We start from the raw sequence: 22,872 nt of genomic DNA, 5'->3' as shown, positions 1-22,872 counted from the left end.
TTGATATTTTTTTCTTTGGCTATGTGCATTTGCTTTTTGTACGAATACACTTTAAAAAGAATATAAAATAGGAATTCTGATTTCAAGCCAAACTTATATAATGAGTAATTCTGTCTTCAGGTGTGCCATTTGGTATTGTTATATCATTTGTAACATCTGGTTACCTTTGTAAGCATGGCTTTGACAATGGATGGGGGTCCATTTTCTACTTGACCGGTAAGTATCTATAAATAAGTATATTATGTCTAAATGTTATCACTGTTTCACTATCCAAAGTACATTATTTAATATTTATATATAAGGATTTCCCCCAAAAAAATTCCTTTGGTTTAGAGAAACAAAATATTTTTTTTAAATGTATCAAACATTGCACAACATGAAATCGAACATTACATCGAAAAGGCTCATATCATGCAAAGAAATGGCTACCGGCAACATTTAATCAAAGATCTACAGTAATGAAGTAGGTTGGCATTATTGAATAAGAATAAAAGGACACGTATGGTTTGCGTCACTGAAAAAGTAAAGTAAAATAGAGTAAAGTTAATAGTAAAAACTCTTTATTTCCGGAAAAAGTAGTGAACAAAATGTGGACTGTCATATGGCCATGTATACCGGTACATGCACACATTGTTTGATAGATTGCGCAATGCGTCTGATATCTCAGAATCTAAAGTATACGATGTTCCTGGTATATAAGGCTTAAGCTTACTACTACAAAAAAAAAAAAAAAATTAAACTAGTATTCTTGTTTTTGTTAATAAAATGGCAACAAAATCACGGACGCATTCATATTTGATGCAATATGGTGGTCAATTTATGACTGTCCACAGTAAAACCCAAATACAAACATCATTGATTGTGTGGATACATTTATAAGTTTTAGAGCAAAGAAGAATCGAATAGAATACATTTTAAACTTTTTGTACCATCATGCATTATGTAGTAAAATTTGACAAAAAAAAAAAATTTTGTGTTTTGTATATTATTGAAGAAATCACAGATCTTCGTTGCCATAGAGAAATAATGTTGATCTTTGAAAGTCATTAATGACCTAACGAATAGCCAAAGGAAATATCGTAATATCATTTCATTATGCCGGATAAGCCAATCAATTTAACGAATTTTCAGTGAGAAATATCTTTTAATTCGAGAAAAAGATAACAGATCACATCCATAAGAGAAAAACATTTTAGAAAACAAATTGTATGTATCATTTCAGGTGGATTTACAGTTGTATGGGCTATAGCATGGTTTTTGTGTATACGTGATACACCAGACATAAATCAATGGATTTCCAAAGAAGAACTAAATTATATCAAATCAAACATACAATTTGACACAAACAAACGGGTAATATTTTAATCTGTCCTGATTTGTTCATTTTCCAAACTTTTTTTTATTTACGATTTTTTGGTAGTTTTCGTGTTGGTCAGTATTCAGGTTTGTAGACATGTATTTCGTTTCTTCGTTTTTCTGTTGTTTTTATTTTTGCCATGGTGTTGACGGTTGTTCAACGACTTACGATTTCTATTTTCCCTTCTGCCTCTTTTTTGATTTAGAAGGGTGTCAGATCAAATGGAAAAGATGACATTGTCGTCATTGAACACATCTTAAGTTACAGTTATTTGAGTGGTCATACAAGTGACAAATGTTACTCGTGTCAAGTATTCCTACTTTTACAATACTTTGCAATACCATCATCTTCATATCAAAGAATACAATGTAAGCGAGAGTATAGTGAGACAAATGAAACATTCTGCAGCATCAAAATTATCCTTAATATCTAAGACTAGATCGATACATATGACCTGCGGACTTTGATTGAGAATTTCTGTTTAGGCCAATCGCATTGTTTATAAATTTTATTGAGTATCCGTCCCTTTTTTAATTTAGACATCAAGGGATCGCAACGTACAGATGAATTTTTAAAATTAATTAGTTGTTTCGTTTGACTTCCTGTTTTATTTTACGATGAATACTTTTATGTATCAAGATAAGATATCCTAAACAAAATTGATCCAATGTCGCAGTTAAACAAAGAAGCTGCATATTACAATCGTATTTGCAATCCAAGATAGAGTTTTATTGAAAGAGTAATGTTGCTCACAGAAATGTTACTGCTATCATTTGTTTTCAGTGTAACGCTGACGTTATCTCTTCCAAAATTTTGCGGACGCTATCTTGATTTGGTTGACCGTAATTGAATTTTTGATTGCAGTCAATCATATAAATGTTCCAATTTGTCGTGGCAACATCTTTGTTTTTCTGTTTATGAATATCTCTCAAAACAACTTATCATCGGCTTTTAACATGACATGACCAACATGGGAATATGAACTGCTTACTAAGCACAGAGTTCTTTTCCGCAATCTGGTGGAATTTTGGAATTGTGCTTTTCAATCTTTAGTTTCATTTATTAGTTTTTATTTACGTTGAATGTTGTCTGTCTTATTCCGGCTTAAATGTTTTGCTGATTTTGGTATCTCACGTTGTTTTGAATAATGACTTTACTTTCCTTACCTCTGTTTTATAATATCCAAGCGTATAGCTTAAAGAAACAAAAATAAAGACACATAACCATTCTGTTGAAGTTCTTAACAGATGTTTGATAATATTAGAAAAATGCTTTTAGAGATACACGTAAACTATCTTTTTGATATTTTTTTTGTCATAAAATCTTGAAGACCCCTTATTCAGAGTTCATTATTATTAACATGATTGCTACTTCTAAAAGACATTTTGATAACACATGTTTTTTTTGTATTTCAGACAGCTGTTGTTCCATGGTGCCAGATAGCGAAAAATCCTCCATTTCTTGCAATTCTCGTTGCTCGCTTTTGTGTAAACTGGGTATTCTTTGCGTTAGCAACAAGTATACCAATGTTTATGAAGACAGTTTTGAGATATGATATACAAAGTGTGAGTATTTATGAAAATTCTTTTTTCTAAATGTCACAGAAAAAAGGTAAAACGTTTCTGTGAATAGTGTGCGTTTTTCAGACCATTCTGCATGTGAGTAGTAACTATCTATCATTGGTAAACACGGAGCAGGTTATACGGAAAATGCGGTCATCTAACAGCTTGTTTCCGGTTTAACTTCAAACTTCCGGCATTATATCCGAAACAGAGTTCACATTTTCTGAGTTTTTTGTTTCAACCATGGCTTTTAAAAGGTGAACATTCTTTATTTTTCTGGGAAATTATTGTTGAAATAATAAAACAACATGAGCTCTGCCGAATATTGAATGTCCCTTTGGTATCTTTTGTCTCTCTTTTTCAGAGCTACAACGCGTCTTTTTAATTTCTTGATATCGACTTCTTGGGAATTTTTTACGTTTCTTCCAATCTTTCAGTTCTTTTAGAAAATGATTTTAATTTGAACTTGTTTTTGCTTTTTGTGTGATACTATTTTGTGATAAACAGCAAGAATTTTTGTTAAAGCCGCATAATAATTCACTAGCAAACTAATTTTAGTCTCAAACGGTCATTCTGATCTGAACATCATCTGAAAAGTCTGAACAGCAACTGAAAATCTAAATAATAAATTTTACATTTATGTCCATTCTTGCTGTTGATTTTCAGACTTATCTACTGAGGTAAATTCAGAACTGTTCAGAAAATTAGCTTGCAGTTAGTTCAGTACTGTTGAGTAGATTTTCAGAAAATTCAGTATGATGCTGATGTATACACTCAGGTAAACAACTTCAAGACTGTCTGAACATAAAATAAACAGATCTTAATTGACCGCAAGCAAATTGTCTGAACAGTACTGAATTTACCGCAATGGATATGTCTGAAAATTGACCGAAACACTGAAAAAACTGAATAACATATTGTTAAGTCTTTTAACAGTCGTTCAGATCAAAATGACCGTTTAAGGTCAAAATTCAACTACCGTAAAAACAGTCATGTCACAATCATGGGTTTAAACTCTTAAACTAATGATTATCCTGTTTCGTATTTTATTTCAATAGCATTGCATATTTTTATTAAAGTGTTTTGCTAAATAAAGAAAAATTTATTTTCCTCTCAGATTACTATGGTTTATATTTCAGAATGGAGCAGTATCGTCATTGCCTTTTGCTTGCCAAGTGCTAACGGGATTTTTGCTCAGCCAATTAGTAGACTTTCTGCGTAAAAAAAGTTTAATTTCGACTACACGTATAAGACGCTTATCTTCCTGTCTAGGTACAAATTTATTATATATATTCTAATTTTATTATATAATTAAAGTATATGTGAACGGAATTTTATTTGGGATGACAATGACGACAATAAAAGAAAAGATTTCTAATGTCACCCGCGTTGCACAAATTTATCTCTCCGAGGACAATAACTAAAAATTGGTTGTTTGTTCTTTAAAAACCTGAAGGCTTGAGAGCAAATTCAGTGAAATGCAAATTCCGATATAATTAATATTTCCAAGCAGCATAACTCTTTTTAAAATATTCGATCGGCACTTATTTTCAAACTTGTCCGATTGCTGATTTAAACTTTTGGTATAAATTTGATAAAAATCTGTCAAAAATTGTACACGACAGAGTGCTTTACATTGCAATTTTCCATATGATTAATATTTCAATTGGGCATAACTCTTTTAGAAAATTTATTGGTACTGATTTTAAAAGTTGTCCGAGATATTGCTAATACAAACCTATGATATAAGTTTCCAAAAAATCTGGCAAGAATTGTACATATGAGAGCGCTAACAATGCAATTGTCCATATAGTGTATATTTCAAAGGGGCATGATTCTTTTAAAAATAGTTGATCGACATAGATTTTCGAGCTTATCCGAGGCATTACTTATATAAATCTATGATACAATTTTTGTAAAAATCTTGCAAGTGAGAGCCGACGGACAGACGCGTGGACGGGGGACGAAAATATATCACTTTGAGCAAAGTATATATAAGAATATATTAAATATATAAAAAATATAATAGAATCAACTAAATAGATATGCCTAGCAATATCCCTATTCTAGCTTTCAATGTTTGTGTTGTTTCTTTCCGTTATGGTTTGATCTATTCTTCTTTCCAAAAGTCAGATATTACAAATTCAGTCACATATGAAGGTCAAATATTATACACTTACCAATGTACACGTTCAAATGTTTGCTACATAAGGGCTAGACAAGAGACATTTAATAATGTGCAACAGTTTTATATAATAAATGTATCCCCGACAAGTGTTACCAGAGAATTTTGCAAGGTTAACATAGAAACGACGGGCGTCACTTGGAAATACAAACTGCTTACTTTCCGGAGCACCTGAGTTCCTCCCCGGTGTTTGTGATGTTCATATTGTTTACTCGTAATTAACTGTTTTTTGTTTTGTTGGACTTTTGTTAGTCTTTTTTACAAATGTGTCTTTTTTCGACTCTTTGTTTTTTTATTGCCCCCCCCCCCTTTTTTTTTATATCTTCTGCCCTTTTATGGAAATAGCAATCTGCAATTGATCAAATGATATATAAATACAAAAACAGTAATGATATGTATGACTAAGGAAATAGCCATTATAATGCAGCTAAAGATAAGTTCACTGATGTCTGAAAATTAGCAAAATAATGAAAAAGAATAGTATCCCTGAAGAAAACTACAACAAATCAAGACTTGTTTTATTTATAAAGCATTTAAAAGTAGATACTAACCATCAAAAATGGTGACGAAAATTATCTCACTATCCCAGTTGAAAAATCAAAGAGTCCATATAAAGTTGGTTTAAGGAACTATAGGTCACCGTACAGCCTATAAAAATTAGCAAAAAACCATACAGTATAGTAAACTCTAAAGGCCTGACAAAATGTAAAATAAATCAAACCTACAATCCAACGGCCTGATTTATGACAAACCACAAACGAAAACGAGACAGCAACCACTACAAACAATGAGTTACAGGCCTCTGACTTGAAACAGACAAATATAGAATGTGGCGGGGTTAAACATGTTTGTTGGCCTCAACCTGGGACAGTTGTGTAACAGCACAGTATAAAAACAAACAGTAATTATAAGTTGGAAATGGCTTGACTCATCAGATAAGCATCGCAGCACAAAAAATAAAACAGCGCAAAAAACTAATATAATGAACAAAAGACACAAAGGGCCGATTCACAGGTACTCCTAGAGTACAGTATCAATCAATACATATCTTACAGTTTTAGTGTTAATACCTAATTAACAGTCTAAACAAGTATGAGCTTGTGCAATGCCAGCATATAAAAGACCATAATATCGACATGATGTAGGACCATATTTATTCAATAACTACTCAGGTTACTAAGAGACGTACGTATTATGGTAAGGCGATGTTTGTCTATCCGCCCAATTCGCATTTTCCCGCTTTTAATCCTTACAAAAATTTATAGTTACATAATAAAACTAAAATAGTTTCTTTAATTCTGATGCTTGCGTTATTTTATCAGGTTTTGTTGGAAGTGGAGTATTTCTAATAGGAACTGGTTTTACATCATGTGAAGATCGTGAAATTACCGTGTTACTATTGTCTTTGGCATTTTTGTTTACTGGTTTCCATAATGCTGGATGTCTTGTAAACAATATCGATATAGGACAACAGTAAGTAAATGAAAAAAAAAAGAAGATTTTAAAGTGTCGCTCTCTAACATATTGACGCGCATTTGCTAATACAAAATGACTACTAACGCTACCATTGAAGAAACAAATAATGGTTTGTTTCAATTGAATACGAACATGTACAGGTTTTATTTGGATTTACGAGACTTGTTTGTAGTAAAAACAGTAGCAAGGAAGGTAAATCAAATTCGAATGAAAAGCTTTTCATCTGTATTTGATTTGCCTTTCTACTGTATTTATTCTAGCACCACTGATGAGTCTTATGTAAACGAAACGCGTGCCTGGCGTACAAAGTTATAAGCCTAGTATCTTTGATGAGATATTTCTATAAAGAAACATTATTTCTATCTAAACGCCTTAATCTGATAATAACTCAAGACCAAAAAAAAATACATAATAAGAGACGTTTTTCTGTAACAGAACTATAATGGTCTTGCAGGTATGCGGGCACCTTATTGGGGCTGACCAATACACTGGCTATTGTTCCTGGCATGGTGGCACCAATTGTAACAGGTATTTTAACACCAAATGTAAGTAATATCATTACACTTATGCAGGATGAGCTAAGATTAGAAAGTAAGCTGTAAGCAAGTACTGATGTTGCAACAAAGTAAACTTATATTCAATATATTTTTGAAAATTGTATAATCGGTGCAAGATAAATAGCTGTAACTGGCTCGTTACCATTAATGATCAATGCCGGGAAACTGTTATTGCCATGACGATATCAATAAAGTGTTTACCGGTTGAGGAAACTGGAGTACTGGTAGAGGAAGCCGGAGAAACTGGAGAGACATACTGATCTTCAGTACGAAATATATCAATCCATGACAATTAAGATCGAAGTCTAACACATCTCGCTAATAGTTGGGTTCTAAAAGTAAACCAAAGGATGTAAGGCAATTATTTGTAACAAAAACCACATTTTTCATTGTAGATGTTTTTTGTAATAGGTGCTTTTATCGAAAATTATTTTGAAGTGGATAGATTTAATCACTATCGAATCGTTTCCTTTAATGAAAAACTATGCATATCTACGCAACTTTTAACTATATGTAAATTCTAATATTCTGAAGTTTGACTATTTTATTATAACGTTTTCGAAACGAAAATAATTAAGCAATACGTTTACAGTTAAACTCAAACTTGAAAACAATCGTTAATAATTTTCATACTGAATTTGTCTAAATATGTCTGTTAAATATCGATATTTTTTTATCAACTGTTCTTGCAAAATATGTAATGCGTATAATATATTCAACATATTTGTTTTACATTTTTTACATTTGTATCATCGGTGCGAGATACAGAGCCGTATTAGCATCGTTACTCTTCAAAAGCTGTTCCAGGAGAATGTCGACTTGTTTTGAGGGTACTCCAAACCGATTCACATACACCATTACATGCAAGGTTAATTTCAACATGACTTTCATGGATCATGCATTGTCTCTACCCATGCAATGTTTTAAATATAAATTGAAATAAATAGGTGTTACCAGGGCCTATCACCCTACTTTTGCGGTTATTTTATCTTTTGTGACATTTGATCTATAAACAGCTTGTTGATAAGAATTATGAAATACCCCGATAACTTTTTTAAAGAATTCTGGATTTGATATGTAATGCATGACCAGAACTAATAATTCTAACTCTATAATGAAGGTTTTCAAACAATTATTCATTGTAAACTATTTAAAAACATAGGGATAACATTGCCTGCTATTGTTTCGATAGGATACAGCTGAAGAGTGGAGACACATGTTTTATGTATGTGCTGGAGTGTGTGTTCTTGGAATTGTTGTTTATGGAAGCTTTGCTAGTGGAGAAGTTCAGGAATGGGCCAAAGATGAAACTGAAATTAATTTTGAAAAGCCAGAAAATAATGAAAAAATTGAAAATACTAAATTTTAAAGTTATGAACAGTGCAAATTCTAAGCAAGGTTTTAAGCTTTAATGGAAAAGTTAATGTCATCTGAAATAATTGATTAACAATGCTTCATTGAAAGCAAGTATGAACATTTTGTTAATAGCCAAGGAGGAATAAGAATTCAAAAAGTAGGACACACTGATGTACTGTCTCTTAAATTACTAGTTTACTCATGACACAATCAGTGTATAGAACATAATCTCTATAAAGCAAGCGTTCAATAAAATATTTTATGTCACACTGTTGTCTAAGTCGTTATAGTTTTCATTGATCACTTCGATTTGTATCCATGTATATGATATATAAGTGTACATGTATAGTGTTGATGTACATTTTTATAAATACTTATGCTATTAAATTTATGATTTTCAAATTCTATCTGTATTAATTTTCTATGTTGTTTCCAGAACTCTATGGAATAATAGAGGTCATAAAAAGAGCAGACACGTCATGGATAATAGAAGATAAACTGTAGTGCGAAAATATTACACAGAAATTGACTAAGGAAATGTAACCCGACCAAACACCGATGATCAATCGATCATGTGGTCATTGGTGAATAGCTATCTCATTTGCCATCATACAATATCTTCTTATTTCTATACAGTTACTATTTTTAACTCTGCGATTTTGCATTTTGGCTACCGTGTATTTTTTTTTCAACGTTGCAATATAATTCATTTCGAGATTGTATAATGCAGACTTCAAAAGGATCTGATATAGATCTAATAATTTGAGAGGTTTTATGGGACCGGTAAACATCTGTGTTATATTCGGTGTATGAGGCATTCGATAAGGACCATGAGGTGTTTGTTCCCTGACGTATATTAAAATACGGAGATGTGGCATGATGGCCAATGAGACAATGAGACAACTATCCATCAGAGACAAAAGGACACAAATGTCCAATAAAGTACATATTCCTACGGTACATACTCGGGTCAAATTTATATAACAATTCACTTAATATACAACTATACTGTAAAGAATACTAGTATAGGTTTATGAGCTTGCCTTCATTAATACATTTGCAAAATAGTTAAAAATTTGGTGCAATTATCTTATCAATACCAGCTGAATAACTTATATCTATATCGTCCACAGTCAATAAACATTCTGGGAATAAATTAAACAAAAACAATTGAAGATATGCCTTCAACATTAAATTTTCCAAATAACAGATTACATTAAGATATCACCACTGTGTAGCATCACCACCGGATATAGGTACCCCTGAAGCGGTGGAAAACACAAATGTGAAGTCTGGTAAGGTCAAATTCTTTTTTTATTTTTCATTATATTTTAAATTTTGCTGGCAAGTAAAAATTTGTGATAGTGATTCCTAATAATGAAACTACTACTTAGGGTTGATTATGATCCTTAATTGGCTTTCTCTCTTTTCAAATCGTCAGAATCGGAAAGGTTGGTACCTGTTCAAAGAAGAATGTAACGATCGAGTTCAAACTCGTTAAAAACATGTATTTCATTTGACGTTTTCGTTAAAGTTATGTCGTATTTAAGCTTGAATAATATTGAATTTCAAAATAAACTATTCTTTTCACAGAGAATCTCGTGTAAAATAAAGCGGGTAAATTGTACGGCGAATAGTTTTTACTGTACGAGGAATGGAATAGATAATTGTTTTTGCTATCATGGTGTTTTTGCTTCGGGGATACCTATATCCGGTGGTGATGCTACACAGTGATCACACAAGACAATCACTGACCAGGCTTTTGAGAATGAAAAATTCAAATTTGTTATAAATTATTACATAAAACAGGTGTTGTTTGTGAAAGAGGATGGTTGATTGTTGTTTGTTTTACGTCCAGTGGCAACAAGTGCATGCATATTCAGGAAGGTTTTGCAAGGGTTCGTAACATGTAGAAAGCGTGCACCCTCTCTGCACGAGGCATCAGATTAAACGTCTCCTTACTGACCGGACTCGTCTGCGTTTTTATACATCACACACAGCCGAAAACGGATGCCCCACTTTGCAAAGGTTTAACTGCCGTCAGACGACCGAAAGTAGCCATTTTTCTACACCCCTTGGAGACGAAGCGTTCATAATTATATGTGATCTGTAGTATAGATGTTTGTGTTACATTTTCATTGTTTGTTTTTTTTTTTCGTATTGCATTGATGAGAAGCCCAATTGAATAATGACATATTCATAGGTTTTGTTAACTGGCGACAATTCATCAAAGTGTATGAATTGCGCAACATGAGCAGCTATTAAAAATTTTGTTTAGAGTTCCACAAAACTCTGTGTCTCGACTATTGCTGATGTCAGTATAAAAGTGTAATGTAGACTGCCAAAAACTATATCCATTTTTCAGTAAAATACGGGAAAATTATTTTCCCCTCAGAAGATATTTCTTGATCTTGAAGAAGCTTCTATCCGGGTTATATAACATTTCATGCAGTAGTTGATGTGGACAAAAATTTATCCCGTCTGTATATTAATGCTATTACACAAACTGTAACAACTCATAAGTCGAAAATAAACTGACAAGAAAGGAAAAGGACTAAAAGAAAAACAACAGTATACAAAACACAACATAGGGTTTTACAAAGGTTTGACAAAATTATGGATTTCTGTTATTATAATAATAAAAAAACTTTAATCCTAAACCGTATCTAAATGCTAACTGTATGAAAGTCCCTTTTCAGTAAAAAACGGGAAAATGAAAAAAAAATATTTGAGATTTTTCTCTGGATCATGAAAAGCTTCTGTTCAAATTTCAAAACATGCCTTAAAGTTTTGACAGAGATAATAATAAGGATTAGACATTTTGAACGGTCAAAATACAAACGTTTGATACTGACGTGAAGTTTGCCAGTAAAACAAAATTTTGGAGCAAGAATAATTTTGATTTAGAGATTGTTTACTTAATTAAAAAAAATATCCAGGGATGCAAATATATCCAGTATCTTCAAAAAAGTAGGCAAATACCTCGCAGAAAACTATAGACCTGTATCCTTAACATCTGTCACCAGCAAAATTTTAGAACACATCATATGCAGGCACATCCTAAAACATCTGGAAAAAAACAAGATCCTAACCAACTTAAACCATGGATTAAGGTCAGGATACTCGTGCGAAACCCAAATCATCACTTCCATCAATGACTTTCTATAAGAGCATGACAAGGGACATCAAATCGACGTAGCCATATTAGACTTTTCCAAAGCATTTGATACAGTACCATACAACAAATTACTTCACAAACTAGACCAATATGGAATTAAAGGAAATACACACAAATGGCTATCAAACTTCCTAATAGCCAGATCAATGCGCACCATCGTGGAAGGGGAAATATCCGGCGAAACAACAGTTGACTCTGGGGTACCTTAGGGCACCGTCTTAGGACCAATCCTGTTTCTGTGCCACATAAACGACCTTCCAGACAGTGTAACATCATCAGTTAGACTTTTTGCAGACGATTGCCTATTGTACAGAACAATTAAAACTGACCAAGACCAACACAAATTTCAATCAAATTTGGATCAACTTGAAATTTGGGCCGACAAATGGGGGATGCGATTCAACGCGAAAAATGCTATGTCTTATCCATCAATAAAAAAACAAGACAAATTCTACACGCTTAATAAACACGTCCTACAAGAGGTACAAGTGAACCCATACTTAGGACTCCAAATATCAAATGACCTGAAATGGAGTATCCACATCCACAACATCAGCAAGAAAGTCAACGCCACCTTGGGCTTTCTGAGAAGGAACTTGAGAAACGTACCAGAAGCATGTAGAAAAGCAGCATACATATCCCTAGTAAGATCTACGATGAAATATGGCGCAACCCCATATGGAACCCATATATGAAAGGGGAATACATATCCCTAGTAAGATCTACAATGAAATATGGCGCAACCCCATCTGTAACCCATATATGAAAGGGGATATAGACAAATTAGAACGTATCCAAAACAGAGGCATACAGATTCGTTAAGAAAAACTACAGGAGTCGAGAGTCAGGGTCCATCACCAACATGAGACGCCAGCTTGAAATTGAGACGCTAGAGGAAAGAAGACATAGCCTCAGCCTGATCCTGATATATAAGGTGGTTGAGGGTCTGGTGCCGGCTCTGCCAGCCGACAGTTTTGTCACACCAGCAAGACCGAAAAGAACAATCAAAGCCAAAATATATATTCAAATTGTGAAACAGACAATATTATTGAACGACAAATAATTAACAACAACAGAGGGCTTAAAGTGCCAGACAGCAATAAGCCATAATATAAACATGCATTCTTTGTGGAAACAACCATACACTGGAACCAACTGACAGATAAAGTAGTGCATGCAGATTCTGTAGAAGCATTCAAGACCGCTCTAAAGGAACACCGCCCATAACAACGGCGCTCTTCTCCACCGTGTATAAAAGCCGATACAGATCCGCATCAAGATAGAATTAGTGTGCAAAACAAATAAAAATTCCTCACGGTATAATTGTTTTTAAAAATAGACCAATACCGGGTCTGGCCCTGCGTCGCTGCATGCAATTGATTGAGGTAATAGCATAACTAAAAATTCCCTTTCACTGATGCAAAAAAAACTTTGACGACAATTGTCCCTGTACAATGAGTGTTGTAAAATTTCAAACTATCGGCAAACAGAAAGTGGATACATGGTAGATGAAAAAAATTGCCAACTTGCTACAACTTAATATTATTAAACTGCAGACTAAATATTAAATCATTCCCTTTCATAGAAGCAAAGAAAAGTTTGACGAAAGTTTTCTTTCGGTCGGACGGATGGACAGACGGAGACCTGGTTCCGCATAAAAACTGTTACCAGATTTACCGATTTTATAGTATACATTTATCATATCACTAAGTAAACATGTTTTAATTGTTTAAAATTGTTTGAAGCTTCTGTAAAGTTTAAGATCCATTTCTGTTACTTGAGCCGTTGTGTACTTTAAATACACAATATACATATATATATACATATATAGGGAACAGTTGTATCTAGTAAGTACGTTCAAGTGTTGATAACATTTTCTTCGCCTTATTTGCATTTTTTATCGCAGTTCAACAATTTATTTGTTATAAATTACAATCTCTTTCAAGACATTTGATACTTGTACAATAAGATTTACCTTTTCATGATAACATAAATCGTTCGCAAAATATAGGGACGACCTTGGTTATCCCATACAAAGAATTGTTTTATCGAAATAGTTAAAGAGGTAAGTTTTATTTCTTTTTTCTTTAAAATTGATTACTAATAGTTCAGTATAACGAGCATATGAATATAAACAAATTATCATTGCATGGTAGTGAAATTATTTTATTCTATTATAAGTTAACTGTTCATTTGGGAATATCATTCAAAATTGCCCAATCGCTGTCTTAATTCATTTGAGTCTTTTATATGGTTCTCTATGGGTAGACCATATTTTGACAAAATTGTTAGAACCGAATTGAACAATATGAATTGGATACAAACCACGGAAGGTCATAAACTATTTCGATTTCGAACTTGTGCCAAAAAATCTGACTATCTTCGATCTTGCAACGGACGAAACCATTAACAAAATCACAATGTTCATGACAAGCAATGCAATAGTAATATAATAATATGTACACACGTACATGTATCAATATCAAAAATAGGCTGATTGGTACTATCCCTTTGTTTGCTTATGTGCTTTGTGTATATGACATTTTGTTTTTCTTTGTTTACATATTTGTTTGTTTTTATAGTGATTGAGATTATAACACAATGTTGACTGCTGTACCCCTATTTTTTACATTTTTACCTATTATGTCTGTTTGTTTTGTTCACACATTGTTGTCAATATAACGGAATTTTATGCGACTGTCATTCAAGTGAGAGGTTTAGCTAGCTGTAAAACCAGGTTTAATCCACCATTTTCTACATAAGGAAATGCCTGTACTAAGTCAGGAATATGACAGTTGTTTTCCATTCGTTTGATGTGTTTGAGCTTTTGATTTTGCCATTTGATAAGGGACTTTCCGTTTTGAATTTTCTTTGGAGTTCGGAATTTTTATTATTTTACTTTTTTTTATGATAACATGTACAATGACTGTCATGCGTACATACATTTATCAATATCAAAAAATACGGCTCCCTCCCAACACCTATCACCTTTGGTCAAATAAAATTGAGAATGGACACGGGGAATGTGTCAAAGAGGCAATAATTAACCAATCAGCAGAAATAGCCGAAGGACACCAAAGCCTATGACGATCAAAAAGGTACAAAAAGGAAGCATACTAATACAGAAAAAAAAACAACATAAAAGCAATATAAAAGTTAAATAAATATTGATAAAACAACAACGAGTTTGAATCGAATACCTCGATTGTCATGTTTTCTATAAATAATTTAGTATTCTTTGGTGACAAGTTTGATTTTTAATACAGATTATAGTTCAAAATAAGTGTTGTCTTTACGGTTCAACTATACGCACAATTTCCAGTCGAAGATAGGTGTTTCTCTCTGGGCACTCCGGTTTTCCCGACCAATAAAAACTGACCTCCTCAAAATAGCCAACAGTGCTGAAAGTGGCGTTAAACACCAACCAATTTAAACGCACTTTATAAAAATCTTTTTGAAACAACTTGAACATTTTACATAAAAAAAGAACAACATTTGTACAGTTTGTACCGGGTCACCCGCATCCAGCTTAACCAGCTTAACTGATCTACGAGTATTCATTCACCATCACTATTATATTGAGGGAGCAAATATGTAGACTCCAAAATATGGCATTTTGTATACACACATTAAAATTTAAAACAACACAACCCTTTTTTAATGAACACAAGTCTAGAAAAAAAAACCGGACAAGTGTCGTTTTACCTTTCTGAACTTATTCTTGAATAAAAAACCTCAACCATAGTAATTATTTATCCTATACATGTTCCACAAACAAGAAATACAATCTGATTTATTCTAAAAAAAGAAATCAATACATGTAATGTGATCTATAATATATGAAATGCAAACATTGATCCAGATAATTTTAACCATAAATCATGCAGTTGCTATTAAAACAAATGGAAATGATTTTTGTTTTATTTTGTGCAAGGTAGTGCATAAATAATTGATTGATTGCTTGTTGCTTGCTGAACGTGTAGAGGCAAATATTTCATGCATATTCACGACGAGAATAATTCAAAATAAAATAATACAATATGTAGCCAGTTCTAAAAGATATGCCGAAGGGAGCGAAATTTGAACTGCCATTGGAAAATGAGGGTACGTTTGATAGGGTAGATATTTAGCATTAAAAACAAAAGTAACGTCCCCATTGCAACTGGAAGTGGCTGCGTATTGATACATCACGCACATACAAACAGGCGCCCCAAGTAGCAATGGTTTTAAAATCCCATCTTTTTGTCCCTTTCAATCCTTGCGGTTATAAATAATTTTCAGTAATTCTAAGCTAAAATAGGACACAAGCGAAGTCGGTTAAAGCTTTCGTCCTTGCAACTTCTACTATAAGAAAAGTAGATTTACTGTTTATAAATTTCCCCCCGAAATTTAGACATGTATTGTCCTCTTATTCATTAGGATTTACATATTTTTGTCAATTGATTTGTGAAAATAACATATCATTAAAACATTTCAGGAGTTTTTATGTCCGGACAAAAAATTAATGGAAGAATGAAGGTTGGTTTCGCCTTAATTTCATTGATATTGCTCAGTGTGATTGTAGGAATAATTGCCTGGCAAGCAGGACGAAATAATAATGAGGAGCCTCAAATTGCAGACGAGTACGTAGTTGGTAATTTACATCTAGAAAAATATTTCTGGAATTTGAAAATAAAAAATTCAGATACAGATGTTCGTCTATCCGGACAATTATCAAATACCGGAAGTACCAAAATAGTTGCGACTGACTGCGGAAGTAGCAGTAACGCACTTTGTCTAGATTGGAGTGGTACGAAAGATTTACATATATCTTATAATAAATATGCATCTGCAGAGTGCTATGACATATATTGGAGGACATATTCTTGCTCTGATCAAATACTGTTAGATTGTTTCGATTTAGATGGTGCGCACTGGTATGGTGGCTACGAAGACTGGAACCAGTTCTGGCCATTGGAACAGACGTCTTTGAATCTCTCAGCTTTCGTTGCTAATGATTCATACGCCAAGCGTATTGGTGGTGTACAGGAACGTTATGTCATCAATACACACGGAATAGGGATATACATTAGTAGCGATGTTCCGCTTTATATTAGTATCAACCAAACGTTTGATAAGAAAATCTGCCTAATGGCTAAATACGAAAAATATCCATATACAAACATTAAAGGGGGTTATCCTCACTTGTCTTACAAAATTTGTGTCGCCGATAACGTTCGAAAGATTCATGATTTCATGTCGGCTTCATTTTCTAAACCATCAGATATTCCAGATAGAAAATTATTTAAGTATCCGATTTGGTCAACATGGGCCCAGTACCATAAAGATATAAATCAAACAACTGTGATGGAGTTTGCTTCAAATATTCTAAATTATAATTTTTCGCATTCACAAGTAGAAATAGATGATGACTGGACTCCGAAATATGGTGATATGGTTTTTAATGTCAACAAATTTCCTAATGCAACTGAAATGGTTAAACAACTAAATGCTATGGGATTTAGAGTAACTATTTGGGTCCATCCATTCTTCAATATTGATTCATTAACATTTCAAGAAGCGGCATCTAAATTCTTTCTGGTAAGACAATATGATTCAGTACTGCCGGCTCTTGTTTCATGGTGGGATGGGAATGCAGCGGGGATTTTAGATGTTTCAAATAATGATGCCGTGCAGTGGTTTATTGATAAATTACATTTTTTACAGAAAACATACAATATAAGTTCGTTCAAATTTGATGCAGGCGAAACAAACTGGCTGCCAAATATTTTCGAAACCGCATATGACAGTCCGAATTTCTATCCAACTAAATGGGCTGAGTTAGCATATGCCTCTGATACTGGTGTTCGCCATCAAGAAGTTCGAGTTGGTGTCAGCACACAACATTTACCAGTATTTGTACGCATGCTTGATAAAAATTCGAACTGGGAAAATAAAAATGGATTAAAAACGCTGATCAACACTGCATTGACATTCGGTTTACTAGGATATCCATTCGTATTACCTGATATGATAGGAGGAAATGCATATGAAGGAAATAAGCCAGACCGTGAGTTATTTATAAGGTGGCTAGAGGCTACTGCACTACTTCCAGCCATGCAGTTTTCTATTGTACCATGGCAGTACGACGATGAAGTTGTCAATATATCCCTAAAATTTGTGAAGTTGCACGAAGAGTATTCCGATCTTATTATTGAACTGGCCGAAGAATCCGTTCGGACCGCAGCTCCAATTATTCGGCCGTTATGGTGGATAGCACCGTTAGAAAAAGAATGTCAAATAATTGACTCAGAGTTTTTGCTTGGAAATAACACAATTGTAGCACCTGTGTTAGACAAGGGAGCAAGTTCAAGAGATATATATTTACCTCTAGGCAAATGGAGGGCATTATTAGACGGACGAATTATTGATGGCCCTGAATATTTGCGTAATTATCATGTAAAACTTGATGAACTACCCATATTCACTCGTATATAATGACAATTTAATTACTATTAAAGGACTTTATAGAAATAAGACGAAGTTTACAATTTTTTTCGATTATGAAAATTTCATTATTTATAAGATATCAAATTAATTAACCTGGAATCCTGGCCAAATATTTTCGATTTCACAAGCTTCACTTAAAACTATAATCGAACCGGAGGTCCGCTTACGGTATTGAGAATATTGTTTCAGGAAGCCAGACTATAAAATTGATGTGAAAATAGTAATGTAAAATTACGGTTTAGAAAGCTGTTTAACTTTCTTGTTCATTAAATTGGCAAATCACCAGCTGGATAAGAATATATTTATAACGCACATGATATTTGTTTCCTTAAACAATTTATTTTTTTTAGAAAGGAATACATAAAAATAAGGAGATAAGGTATCTAAAAATAAGAAGATGTGGTATGATTGCCAATGAGACAATTCTCCACCAGAGATCAAATGACATAGAAGTTAACAACTATAGGTCACCGTATGGCCTTAGCAATGAACAAAACCCATATACCGCATCGCCAGCATAGGCTCCGAAATGACATATATAAAACAATTCAAACGCGAAAACTAACGGCCTGATATATGTACAAAACAATGAACGAAAAACAAATATGAGACACAGCAACAAACGACAACCACTGCATTACAGGTACAGACATGGGACAATCAGAATGTGGTGGGGTTAAACATGTTTGGCGGGCGCCCAACCCGCACTTAAAACTGGGACAGTGTTACAACAGCACAACACAAGAACAAACTGTACACAACAATAAAAGAATAACAAATATGATACACATAAAATAATAACAAAAATGATAGCCAATGATAATTATATTTGTTTTAATAAAAGAAACACCAACACTGTCTTGTATAAAGTTCAGGGTTTGTCTTTTCCGACCATACTGTTGCCAAGTTATATATACAAATAAGTAGATGAGGTATATGTCTGTTCAAAAGTGAAAAGATACCTCAGTAAAATGACGGCCAAAATATCTTGATTTATAGCTTTCTCCTTGGATACAATGTATGATTCATGTGGTCTTCACTCAGCTGTCTGGTATGTAAGTGTATATTGCAATAGAACAGGTACATCGTAAGTTGTTTTAAATTTACCTAGTGTTTGTTCATGGCAGTGGTATAACGTTATATACCAGTGCATTACAAAATAACAACTGTGTCACTTTATCTGCAGGTATAATAGGTCGCATTAGGAAAAGATAGAAAAAAAACCCGACATAATTCAAGATCTAAACATATTTCATTTTCGTCCAGTAAAATCTTTTTTTTTTATCTTACGCGTAACTGGAGATTTGTGGTTGACAATACAAATTGTAAGTACACGATTGAGAAAAAGTCCTGCGTGTTATCCAGTACGAAAATATAGCGACGATTTGAATTAGACTTCTGTATTTACTGTATTACAAAGCATTATTCATTTTGAAGATCTATTTACATTTGTAACTCCGTTTCGGATGTTGAATAATATTCAGATTTCCAAAACATAATTGCATATTGTAATCTTACAAATTAATGAGAATGGTTGTAGAAAATGTTTTCTCACAAGCGAAAATAGTAATATATACATTTATAATCGACTATAAAATACCCATAACAAATAAGAAAACAGAAATCTCGTACCTTTTAGCTGGCTTTTGGTGGTCCGTCACCGGACTGGAAGAGTCGAAACATCTTTTGCCGGGGTAGTTTGAACGCAGTGTTATAGATGCAATGTTTTTTTTAATCTGTACAGAATATATTTTGTCTATATGTTTGTCATATATAGAATTTTGTGTTGATAAGAGCTAGATCTTTGAGTGACTTTATCAAATTATTCTCAACTTTTCTGACTCGGAGCGGTTTTAAGCTTGACGTATTGGATGAATTCATACTTGCCTATTTAAAAAAATCTTATATTGACTTCCCGCTATCTTTTAATGTTTTTTTTTTTTTTTTTTTTTGTTGTATTTTTTCTTTATGTCCTTAGTTTTCTTTGTTGTATTTTGTGTACTGTTGTTTGTTTTTTCGTCGTTTTTCGTTTTTTGCCCTGGAATTTTCAGTTTATTTTCAACATATTAGTTTGAATATCCCTTTGAAATATTTCGCCTCTCTTTTTCAGTGACGTTTTCCTTCCAACTTCTTATATTCCCGTTCACCTTGGCTTATATGTACCAGAATATTAGGATTTTAGCAACCGAAGTCATGTGAACTTAATTGAGTTTTGTTATCCTGAAGTAAGACATTTCATTATTCGAATAAATATGGGCAGATAATCTTGTTATGCAATATTCTAAATGAAAATGGAATCCCATAATATTGGTCACACTGATTCAAGTTCGGTGTCATCATGGTGATCTGCGACCAAACAATTCCAGTTTCTTTAAAAAATCACAAGGAAAAATAATCGCCATTGTTAAATTGCTGCATGAACACAATATACTTACAGTGTTTGAAAACAATAATTATTGTAGTTGCTACTTAACAGGAGATAAAATCGACGCGTATCGTTCTTTTTCTATCTTATAAAGTTCGAACAAATGCATTTTATATATTATGACAATGTATGTATATGAATTAAAGGAAATGTGATTTTGGAAAATTAAGACTTATGCGATATTCGAACACTATATTAATACTTTCTCCTGGTACCGGTATCCTGCAACTATTACAAACGAACGGTAATATTCAAATTACGGATTTCGCCACATTTCGTTAAGGTGTCCTCCTTTTTATCCGTTCCAGAAATGTCGATTTCTCCGAAAGGCAATGGCATTGGAAGAAAAAACAAAACAGTTTGGCTTATATTTAAAAAGCAGGATGACAACAAGTTTGGTTTTAAATGATTCGCTACGCCTAGCATCAACTTTTTTCGCGAATGTAAACTTCATACCAACATATGTTATATTCTCCGACAATTCATATGTTGATTGATTGACTGTTGTTTACTATAAGTCCAGATGCAAATATTTCATACATACTCATGAGAACAAATTAACGAGATATCAAATTAAGTGGTCTGTAAAGTGGGTCTATCGGGAAGAAGGCCGATAAATGGACTGCCACAGGACACGAGCATGTATGTATACTGGATAAGAGCGAAAACACTTGCAACAGGCCATCAATGGACTCCTCAAAAGTTGTTGCCAGGTAAAGAGAGCGTTGCACTTTCCTTACAGGGGGTATCGTATTTAACGTCCCTATTCACCTACGACGTGGTTGTGTATCTAAAGATCCCTCAAAGCACAGGGACAATCCTGCAGTGGAGTCGTACCGCACAGAAGGAGAAACCGGGTCCGATTTCTATTACCTTGAAGTATGTATGTTGTATTGGTCCTCTGTGATGACTCCTTGATAAAGCACAAAAAATGGCCTTTTAAAAATCCATCAGATACGTATGCTTAGTGGTCCCGAAAAAAATGCGCAGGAGCAATTTTTCCTATACAATGTATTGTACTAATTACATGAATTAAAGGCACATTTATATCAGAGGAGTACAATTGTAGCAGGAATGTATTCAATCGTTATGGCATCATCACGCCGGAACCAATCAACCTCAAAACTACAACAGTATAAAAAATTGTGTTTTTCAGGATGTGTTAGCTTCATACTGCATTTTTGCCAAATTATATCATATCAGAATAAGTGAGTATTTTGATATATCTTCATCATGATATTTTACAAAAAATTGCTGGAAGAAAGATTTTTTCAAACAATATTTTGGTCAAAGGCGTTATAATTATTGTCTATCAAATATTTTTCTGTTCGTATTAAAAAGCTGAATTTGTCTTAAACATTATTTTCAAGTACGCAAAGTAGACCTATTTATCATATGATAATAATCTTGCATGTACATACGGCGGCATGAATAAACCTAATGACATGAAATCCTGATACTGCATTATCTAATTCATTAAATAAATTCTTACGTATTTAGATGACGTTATTTATAACTGTGCTCGTTATAATTGGCATTTTTCATCATGTCTTCTGTCAATCAGGTAACAATTATTAATATTTCCTTCAACTTCAATTTTGTTTTTCCGTTTTACTGGAAAAGAGAGTCGAATGAAACCAAATGGACATTTCAACTCACAAGTCGAAAATAAACTGACAACGCCATGGCTAAAAAAGAAAGAGACAAACAGACAAACAACAGTAAACAAAACACAACATAGAAAACTAAAGACTGAGCAACACGAACTCCACCAAAAACTGGGGGTGATCTCAGGTGGTCCGAAAGGGTGAGCAGATCCTGCTTCACATGTGTCAACCGTCGTGTTGCTCATGTAAGTACAAACCCTTACAAACGTGTATTATAAATTCTGCCACTACCAGATGGAAATGAGACATTTCTCTACAAGCGACAATTAATTGTTCAAATTTTGAGACGAGAAGGCTATTTTAAAAAGCCTTTTAAAAATAGAGGCAGACGATAACAAAATAAAATTAAAAACGTATGAAAAACTGACAACGCAATGACAAAAACGAAAAGCGTCCAAAAGATAAACAACAATTTACAAAACACAACATACAAAACTAAACACGGAGCAACACAAACCCCACAAAACCGGGGGTGATATCAAGTGCTCCAGAATGGTAAGCAGATCCTACTCCACATTTATGTGGCACCCATCGTATTGCTCATGCCGGTGCAAAGTCGGTGATCAGGTTCATTTGTCGAGAATTGATGATTGTATTATTGCGTAAAATGCGTTTTTGAC

At 33.4% G+C, this 22,872-nt stretch overlaps 1 protein-coding gene across 1 annotated transcript in view; it reads left to right on the top strand.

Annotated features, from left to right (window-relative positions):
* LOC127720927 (uncharacterized transporter slc-17.2-like) overlaps window positions 1–22,872 on the top strand; it is a 207,951-nt gene that overhangs the window by 40,178 nt on the left and 144,901 nt on the right. The gene's annotated exons all lie outside the window — the stretch shown is intronic.

This window comes from Mytilus californianus, unplaced genomic scaffold, assembly GCF_021869535.1.
Source record: "Mytilus californianus isolate M0D057914Y unplaced genomic scaffold, xbMytCali1.0.p SCAF_11, whole genome shotgun sequence".
NCBI lineage: Eukaryota > Metazoa > Mollusca > Bivalvia > Mytilida > Mytilidae > Mytilus > Mytilus californianus.
Note: the sequence above shows the minus strand (reverse complement) of the source record. Positions and strands in the feature narration are given on the sequence as shown.